A 10,583-nucleotide genomic window follows, 5' to 3' on the forward strand; every position below is an offset into this window, starting at 1 on the left:
CGAGGTACGCCATCGCGTAGTTGAACCTTGCGTCGCCCAGCACGATGTCTATCAATCGCATGAACGTGCTTGGTGAATTAGACAAACCAAACGGGAGTCGAGTAAATTCGAAGAGCCCGCGGTGACAGGTGAATGCGGTTTTCTGAATGTCACCTTCCGCCACCTCAATCTGCAGGTACCATCTACTTGCATCCAGGACTGTGAAGAACCTTGCGTTCCCTAACGGTACATCACAGCCTCGATCGACTGGAAAGGGTACGCAACCGTAGGCTTCAGTGTGTTGAGCTTTCGATAATCAACACACATCCTGACCGAACCATCTTTCTTTGGCGCTAGAACTACTGGGGATACCCAGGAACTTTGTGAGGGTCTCACCGCGCCGGTATCAACAATCTCGTCAAGGGCGCTGTCGAGAAGCTGTCTCTTATGCGCGCTTAACGGCCGCGAGTTACATCTGAAAGGACGCGCATCACCTATTTCGATCTCGTGCTGAAGCAAGCCTGATTTCTCTGTGAAGCAATACGAAAACGGGAGTAAAGTTTCCACGAGTCTTCGGCGCTGACTACCGGTTCCTGAGAAGGACGCGATAATTGCTTCTAATGGGCTACCATTCAGTGTCGCGGGGGAGCCGTCTTCCACATAAGCGTGGACGCTCGCTTGCTGGGTAGCGCATTCCTGTTTGGGTGCGCTAACAAAGGGAATGAGGGGGGTGAAGTGGCTGTAGCGATAGCCGTTCTCCCCCATGTCAAGCACAATGCATTCGCTCGAAAGAAAATCTCTTCCCATTATAACTGGTATGGCTAAGCCGGGCAGATAGACGAAGCGATGCCTCCGCTTCCTACCGTCAAAACGTAGGACCATCATCACCGACCAGTGACAGAGTTGAGCCAGTGTCAACGAGTGCCGAGTAGTTTTGACCAGCTAACCGCACTAGCATAAAAGGGCTCGAGCGCGACAACATTCCTTGCGCTCTACAGGCGAGGGGGACACAAACCTCTGCGCCCCCGGGGCGGTCGCCTGGTGACGCGGCGTGGGAGTACATTTCCCATTTTCCGCCGTGGCTACCATGAAATCCTTCCGCCGACGGCGACAGACTGTTGTTACCAATTATAGCCGCCGGCGGTCCGCGTTTCCCTGCATACGCTTTGCTTGACACTCTAGTGCCACGTGGCCCGGCTGGTTGCAATTTCAGCAAAGCCGATCGTTCACCTGCCACGCGGTAGGGGGATGCCGCGTCCCGCGAAGCGGTTGGCGACATCTTTCCCCTCTCTCCGCGCCTATGCGGACGTCGCTGGCGAGCCCAGCTCGACGCCGCTGCTCGAACGCGTACGGGTCAAGAGCGCGAGGAATAGCGGAGCCTTCAGCTGGCCTTTCCTGCCCTACCATCATTACGTCTGCGCCTTTAGCGCGTGGCGCGGAGTCTTGGCCTCCGGCCCGGGCGAATCGCGGCTCTAGCGATTCGGCTGGCCTGGGGGGTGGCTGGTAGCGCAATTCAGCGAGCAAATCCGCCTGCACTACCTTCGCTTCCTGTGCTAGGGCATCGAGGTTTGCAAAACCACCTCCCCGCAAATTCGGCTTGAAGCGCGGATGGCATTGCCTGATCACGCGCGCGACCTGTTCAAGATCGGTTGCCGTGGGATCTGCCTTCTTGTACAGCTCCTGCATTGCGCGTACATACTTGAGGAGGCTTTCCTCAGGGTGCTGTGTGCGCAACGCTAGCTCCTTAAGCATCCGGCGTTCGTAATCGGGCGGCAAGACCTCGGCTCGGAAGCTATCTGTGAAGTCTGCCATCGACTGGAAGGCCGGCTGGCAGCGTCTCCATCGCGCCGCGCTCTCAACAAGTGCTATGGGAATTACCTGCGCTAGCACCACGTCGTCTGGGGAACCCAGTGCCGTCTGATAATCCTCGAGTTCTTGAAAGAACTCGTGGACTGACTTCACGTCCGTGTAGCCGGAAAAGGAGGGAACCTCTACGTTTATCCGCGGACGCGAGACTGTCGCCGCAGCTGCGGCTTGGTTGCGCTAGCCACCGAACCGAGCTGACGGGTGAACACAGACTATTTCGTTCATCTGCTTCATCAGGGCGGCCGCATCGGTAACCTGCGCAGACTATACCGCGTCCCTTCCTCACTTCCGGACGCACTGGCGTCCTAAGCGGTGGTCCTATCTGGCACATCTTTTCTCGGAGGCATTGCACTCAACAACTAAGCCCGGCCGGGAGCTACAGAACAACTGCACGCGCACGACTACCACCTAGCCCGCATCAAGAGGCTAGTCACGAAGCCTAATCGTGGCGACAACCCTTCATAAAACCGACATATGCAAAAAAAATTAAAACACAAACCGCTCGACACTAAAAACACCCACATAACCCAAAACAAAATTAAAACACTGCACAAACACTACTATACTACTCTGCACACACGATAGCCCTAAACTCAAAATGGCGTCGCGCCCATCATACAAAACCGGCCCGTCGTGTTGCCGTGCGCTGCCACGTCGGCAGAGAAATCGTCCACATGGGTGCTAATTCGGCCCCACGTTGGGCGCCAGTTGTGGGCGATTCCTCTGCCCGAGGGATGCGCAAGACAAATACACAGCGGGCCGTGTAACAAACATCTTTAATCTCACGTCAGCAGGGGGTCGTTCAAGGCGGTGCGGGAGCGTCGTGCGGGGTCGTCTTCCGGGGGGGCAGGCAGCATGTCCAGGTAGGGAAGAGCCAGGGCTAAAAGCAGGAACGAAGAGGGCGAGATGGCGGCGCGTGCCTTCCTTTTAGCCCCCTCGCGCGGGACCGGTTATCCCCGAGCGAGCGGGGAGAGGGAAGCAGGCAGCGCGCAGGGAATATTGGAAAGTGGCGTGGCTTTTGAATGGGCGGCGCGCTACGGGCCCTACAGATATGTGGCGCAGGGCCCCACAACACACACACACACACACACACACACACACACACACACACACACACACACACACACACACACACACACACACACACACACACACACACACACACACACACACACACACACACACACACACACACACACACACACACACACACACACACACACACAGTTAATCGGCTCCGGACTCGCAGGACGTACCTAAAACTCGGACAGTGCAGTTCCACCTGTGCCGGCTCTGTTAACCTAGCCCAAGTCGCCAACACCGTGACAAATCTGGTGGAGGTGAGGTCTGATGTCCCGTAACCCTATGCTAAGCAAGAGTGCTGGTCATATATTCGAGGAAACGCCCGTTCACCCACTAGCCGCAGGCAACGAGGCCTACCACCTGAGTTTTCCCCCTCGGGCATGACTACCGGCAGCCACGACGTCGTCTCAATGCCTGGCGCGACCCCCACCTACGTGACGTTTCAGAACCCCCGCGTCCCAAAGACCTTTCATGGGGACACCTACGAAGACGTCGACGACTGGATGCAGCACTACGAAGGGGTTGCTACATTCAACCTCTGAGATGATGCCGCATGACTTCGAAATGTATACTTCAGCCTTGAGGATGGCGCTCGGACGTGGTTCGAGAACCATGAAGAGCAGCTGTCTTCTTGGAGTGAGCTTAAACGTCATCTTGCAGCAACAGTCGGTAGCTCAGATCGCCGCGAACGGGCCGAACGCGCTCTCCAATCTCGGGTCCAAATGCCTAATCAAACCGTCGCGGCGTATATCGAAGACATGACGTGCCTGTTTAATCGTGTGGATCCTACTATGCCCGAGGAAAAAAAGCTGCGCTACCTCATGCGTGGCGTCAAAGAGCAGCTTTTCGCTGGCCTGGTGCGCAGCCCGCCGAAAATTGTCGCAGAATTCCTTGCGGAAACATCCACTATAGAGAAAGTGCTTCATCAGCGAGCTGCGGCACAGGATCGCACCACCCACGCCGCCTCCGTCTCTGCTGAGTTCCCATCGCATAGCATGAACAGATCGGCGCTACGGGAGCTCATACGTTCGATTGTGCGCGACGAACTCCGAGTGATGTATGGCACACCTCAACCAGCTCATGCCTCCATTGCGAGCGTTGTCCGAGACGAGGTGCAGCAAGCGCTCCAGCCTCCATTTCCAAGCGGTGAACCTCGCCCTGCTCCTCCTCTTACTCCACCTGAGTGTCACCGCCCCACATACTCCCGGGTGCTGCAATACTCTCCGCCTTTGTCGCCGTCCCTGAATCCTGCGAACGTAGCTGTGCCGAAAACAGCAGTCCCCGTGATCCAGTACGTTACAGATTCTCGACCGCCTACACGGAAAGCAGACGAGTGGCGTATCCCCGACCGACGGCCGTTATGCTTTCACTGCTTCGAAACCGGGTCATGTCTGTCGGCGCTGTCCCTATCGTTGACTGGGTCTCGAAGGGTTTTCCGATGATTCTCCGCGGCCTCGCTACGGCGAACGGCCTCGAGCAGTTGAAGATTTCGTCAGTGATCAGCGCCGGGTTGTTCCGTCTCGTCTGCGACAACCTAGATCACCGTCACCCAGGGCTCGCCCGTCGCCATCTTCTACGAGTTCCTCATGGGCAGCGCAGGGCCAATCGTCCAGTCCCCGGAGGGAAAACTGAAACCAGCGACCTTCGGGGGTAGGCTCGCTGGACATCGCTGCCCGGGAGACCCCCCATTGATGCGGACGCGGTAAAACTACGCATAGACATTGAAAAAGTCTGCGGGTACCGATCGTAACGCCACCTCGACGCCACCACGACGCACCTGCAACCACGACGATTTGCCGGTGGAACCGACGACAAAACAACGCACTCGCAACGACGACGAATTGCCGGTGGAACAAAAGACGCAACCACGCAGCCGCAACGATGACGAATTGCCGGTGGAACGGACGCCGCAACAACGCACCTGCAACGACGACGAATTGCAGGTGAAGCAGACCGCGTACACCGACGCAGGGTACTCAAAGACTCAGAAGCCTGACATTCACGAGCAGCTTTCGTTGGACATACCCGTAGTACTGGATGGTCGCCATGTTCGAGCTCTGTTGGATACTAGCGCTGATTATTCTATTTTGAGCAGCCAGTTTGCCCCAATTCTCAAGAAGGCTTTGACTCCGTGGGCTGGCACACACGTTCGCACGGCGGGTGGTAATCTGATTACTCCTCTGGGCATGTGCACGGCCAGAGTTCAAATTCAAGAGTCAACATTTGTGGTAAGCTGCCTTGCTCTGAAAAGCCGTTCGCGTGACCTGATTCTGGGCGTGGATTTTTGCGTAAACATGGCGCAATTATTTACCTCCGGGATTCTAAGGTCTGGTTTTCTACTGAGAAAGCAGTGGCCCTCAGCGGTGCAAAGCGACCACTCAATGTGCTTCGAGTTTATGAGGACAGTGTCACTCTGCCGCCCCGAACCAGCATCTTCGTTAGTCAGATGCAATGCCCTTCACGATGGTGACGCAGTAGCCCAAACTAACGTCTCGTCACTGCTGACACAAGGAGTCTGCGTGGCCCGCAGTTTGATCCATCTTCAGCGTGGTCAGTCCAAGGTACTTGTTACCAATTTTTCGCTCGAGTATCGGCACTTTTTCGTGACACTTCCGTAGCTTTCGCCGAACGCATCTCTGATGTCTCCGAGTGCTTGTCCATAGAAACCGTGCCACCGCCCACATTCCTCGACAATCTCAATGTCAGCTCAGAGCTATCGTTCAGCCAGCGTGACCAGCTGTTTTCATTGTTACTCGAATTCAGAGAGTGTTTTGCATCGTCGTCAAAAGTGAATCAAACTCCTATCGCCAAGCACCAGATCGTGACGTTCGATGATGTGCGCCAAATCAGCCAGCACCCCTACCGCGTCTCGTCGACCGAGCGCGAAGTTATTAAGTCACAAGTTAAGGAAATGCTCGAAGATGAAGTTATCCAGCCTTCCAATAGCCCGTGGTCCTCCCCAGTCGTTCTAGTTAAAAAGAAAGACGGCACGTTACGTTTTTGCGTCGAGTACCGCAAACTGAACGCCGTAACCAAGAAGGATGTCTACCCCTTGCCGCGGATTGACGACTCTCTCGACCGCCTTCGGCGTGCAAAGTATTTTTCGTCCATCGATCTAAAAAGTGGCTACTGGCAGATTGAGGTCGATGAGCGAGATCGTGAAAAGACGGCCTTCGTCACACCCGACGGTCTTTACGAATTTAAAATTCTACCTTTCGGCCTGTGTTCCGCGCCGGCCACATTACAGCGGATGATGGACACTGTCCTCGCTGGCCTTAAATGGCAGTGTTGACTAGTCTACCTAGATGACGTGGTGGTCTTCGTAGAATCATTTGCACAACATCTTATGCGCCTGCGGTCAGTACGCGGAGCCCTTCGATCCGCTAACCTGACACTTAAGCTACAGAAATGCCACTTGGCTATCGAGAGCTTAAATTTCTCGGCCATGTCGTCAGCGCCGCCGGCGTGAAGCCCGACCCTGACAAGATTGCTGCTGTTGCGGAATTTCCGGTTTCACGTGACAAAATAGCTGTTCGCCGATTTCTCGGCTTGTGCAGTTACTACCGATGTTTTATCAATAACTTCGCTGATCTCGCTGAACAGCTGACTCGGCTCACCCGGGGAGACACCCCTTTTGTTTGGACTCACGAGCAAGAAGCTGCTTTTGCCGAGTTGCGTCTCCGTCTCCAATCGCCGCCTGTTCTAGCCCATTTCGATGAGGAGGGGGAGACAGAAATACACACCGATGCCAGCAACATTGGCCCTGGGGAGGTTCTCGTGCAACGTCAAGAGGGTGTTGAACGAGGCATCGCCTATGCCAGCCGTACTTTATCCCGCGCCGAGACAAACTATTCAACTACTGAAAAGGAATGCCTCGCCATTATTTGGGCTGCTGCGAAATTTAGCCCCTACCTTTATGGTCGCCCATTTAAAGTGGTCATTGAACACCATTCATTGTGTTGGCTGGCCAACCTGGTGACCCATGCGGCCTCCTGGCGCGATGGAGCCTTCCCCTACAGGAGTTCTAACTCACTATTGTTTATAAGTCCGGACATAAGCATGAAGGTGCTTACACGCTCTCCCGTGCGCCTGTCGAACTCACTTCACCAGACACGGATGACGCTGGCAGTTTCCTCGGAGCTGTTGATGCTTCAGATATGTCTCATCAGCAGCGTGCCAATCCAGAGTTACGAGCACTGATTGATTATTTAGAAGGTCAGCCAGCCATCATACCTAAGTGTTGTTCTCGGAGCCTCTCAACTTTCTGCAAGAGAGATGGTGTACTTTATAAGCACAACTCTAGATCAGAGTCGAGAACCTGCCTCCTCGTGGTACCCACAGCTCTGAGCGAGAAAATCCTTTCCGCGTGCCACGATGAACCAACTTCTGGCCACTTGGGCTGTTCTCGCACACTTGCTAGAATACGACTGACATTCTACTGGCCCAAACTTGCCACTGTTGTTAAGCGCTATGTCAAGAGCTGTCGGCAATGTCGGTGTCGGAAGGTTCCGCAACCAAAGCCTGCAGGCCTCCTCATGCCCATAGTACCACCACGAGAACCGTTTGATCAAGTCGGCATGGACCTTCTTGGTCCTTTCCCTCGGTCCTCCGGTGGCAACCTTTGGATAATCATCGCCACAGACTATCTGACTCGCTATGCCGAGACCAAAGCGTTACCTAGTGGTACAGCGTCTGAAGTTGCCAATTTCTTTGTACACCAGATCATACTGCGGCACGGTGCTCCGACCTGTATTATTACTGACAGAGGGACTGCCTTTACTTCACAAATGATGGTGGAAGTCTTTCCTCTCAGCGGTACAGAGCATCGAAAAGCTACTGCTTACCATCCGCAGACCAATGGGCTGACGGAAAGGCTTAATAAGACCATCACGGATATTCTAGCGATGTGTGTCGACGCCCAGCACAAAACTTGGGATGCGATCGTACCATATGTGACATTCGCATACAATACGGCAGTCCAAGAGACTACACGTTTCACGCCGTTTCACCTCGTTTACGGCAGGGAGGTTCGGACGATGCTGGACGCAATGCTCCCTTGCCAAACAGATACCGAACTTTGTTCTGACGCCGAGCAGTTTGCCCAAGATGCTGAGCAAGCACGCCAACTAGCCCGCGTCCACATCACCCAGCTTCGGGGACAGGGATTCACGCCGGTACAACCTCCGCCACAGAAAAGCTTCCTACAACACCGGGGACCAGGTGTGGGTGTGAACTCTTGTTCGACGCCGCGGCCTGTCAGACAAGCTAATTTTCCGCTACTTCGGACCATATAAAATCGTGCGGCGCATCAGCAACGTCAATTACGAGGTGCTCCCGGATGGATCGGAGCCCACAGGCCGTCGGCTACCTCGCCCAGAGACAGTTCATGTCTTGCGATTGAAGCCGTACATTGCGCGGTGACTGACAAAGTGCATCTGCAAACTTTTTTTTTATTATTTTTTTTTTGGGGGGGGGGGGTTGTTTCTGTCCGCTTGTGTGCACGTGTGGCTGTGTGCGTTACGCTTAAGGAGGGAGGAATGCCAGGGGTCGTTCGGAGTGAAAACGACGTTGAAGTTAATCGGCTCCGGACTCGCAGTTCAGTTCAGTTCAGTCGTTCAGTCGTGTCCGACTCTTCGTGACCCTATGGACCATGTCACGCCACGCTTTCCGGTCTCTCACTATTTTCCTAACATCACATAACTTCATCTGCAGTGCCTCGAGGATGCCATCTAACCATCGCGTTAGCTGCCTACCTCTTCTCCGGCGACCCTCAACCTTTCCCAACATCAAATCTTTCTCCAGCGACTCCTCTCTTCTCATCAAATGACCAAAGTAGCTGAGCTTTAACTTTAGAATTTGACCCTCCAATGAGCAGTCAGGGTTTATGGTCGACAATATCGACTGATTTGATCTTCTGGCAGTCCAAGGAACTCTCAAGAGTCTTCGCCAGCACCACAATTCAAACGCTTCAATTCTTCGGCGGTCAGCCTTTTTCACAGTCCAACTCTCGCATCCATACATCACAACTGGAAAGACCATAGCACGAGTTATACGGATCTTGGTTGGCAGACTAATATCTCTGCTCTTTACTAGGCGGTCAAGGCTAACCATTGCTCTCTTTCCCAGAAGCAGGCGTCTCCTAATTTCATGGCTGCAGTCTCCTTCCGAGGTAATCCTGGAGCCCAAGAACAGAAAATCTGTCACAGCTTCCACTTCTTGTCCATTGATGCTCCAGGACTTGATAGGGCAAGACGCCATGATCTTTGTCTTTTTAATGTTCAGTTTAAGCCCAAACTTCTCACTCTCTTCTTGTACGCGCATCAGAAGTCTCTTGAGTTCCACTTCACTTTCTGCCATTAAAGTGGTATCATCCGTATATCTAAGGTTGTTGATACGTTTTCCAGCAATCTTCACTCCAGCTGAAGACTCGTGCAGACCGGCCTTCCTCATGATGCACTCTGCATATAGGTACGTCCGGACTTGCAGGACGTACCTAAAACTCGGACCGTGCGATTGCACCGGTGCCGGCTATGTTAACCTAGCCCAAGTCGCCAACACTGTGACAATATATATATATATATATATATATATATATATATATATATATATATATGAATAATTTATTAATAGGAATTCGCGAAAAGCAAAATCATTTCGCTGTCGTTGATTCCGAACTTCCACAGACATGTGTTACAGCAACTGCAGGAAAAGTTGAAACTGAGAATATCAACCGCAAGTTTCATCCCCACGAATGCCGTTTGTCGTTTTAACCAACGGGAGCTCTCATCCTCTGGTCGCTCCTTGCAACATATATATTATGGTGAGGCTACCCCCCAAAAAATAAAATAAAATAATATGCCTCTGCCCGTGCCACTAGGTATAAAGGGCTCCTTGCAACAGGGATAAGATGGATCGTGCTGCAGTCAGAAACACAAGAAAATCGTGATGCGCCGGAACAATCAGACAGTTCTCGGCGACCGCACATGAAACATTTATTTTTAAAATGTTTAGGACATACCCGGCTACAATATTTCGTCATGGTACAATTGGCGGCGCGAAAGCTTGGAAAAATAATGGAGATATTGAGCATTTTATCCAAACTGGCGTTTTTACTTTCCGCGTACTTCTTCGCTTTCCTTGGTTGGAGCCTTCGAAAATAAAATAAAAAATAAGTGGAGAACGGCCGCACATAACGGACGCATAGCGGGCTTAAGCTAATGTTTTTGGTCACCCATTCTTCCTGGCTCAGCAGAAATGACGTTACATAGGCTAGATACAGCTTCGTAGCGTCCGATTTCAGATAATACCGAAGAATACGTCGTGCGCACTACGATCACTGCCTGTTCACACAATCAAAAAAAAGAAGAAACTGATAGCCTAGCAGGGAGTCACGATGCTGAAGGAACAGCAAACAGAGTGAGAGAAGCTGGCCTGATACCTCCCTCGCATCGGCAGAGAATTCTTGGCCATGGCGCTGTTCATGTTCTCGGTCGACGCTCGCGTGATAACCTTCAAATCACGCTCGACTAACGGGACTGAGTGCGCGACGACTTCGCAGGTGTGGGCCGGATACCCTCTTCCACTTGGCACAGATATGACTGCAAGTAACTTCGGCGTGGTGAAATGACGCGTGGTGCCCTCGACGTTAGCTACTT

This window comes from Amblyomma maculatum, chromosome 4 (assembly GCF_055883805.1).
Source record: "Amblyomma maculatum isolate TAMU_Amacu chromosome 4, ASM5588380v1, whole genome shotgun sequence".
Classification (NCBI taxonomy): domain Eukaryota; kingdom Metazoa; phylum Arthropoda; class Arachnida; order Ixodida; family Ixodidae; genus Amblyomma; species Amblyomma maculatum.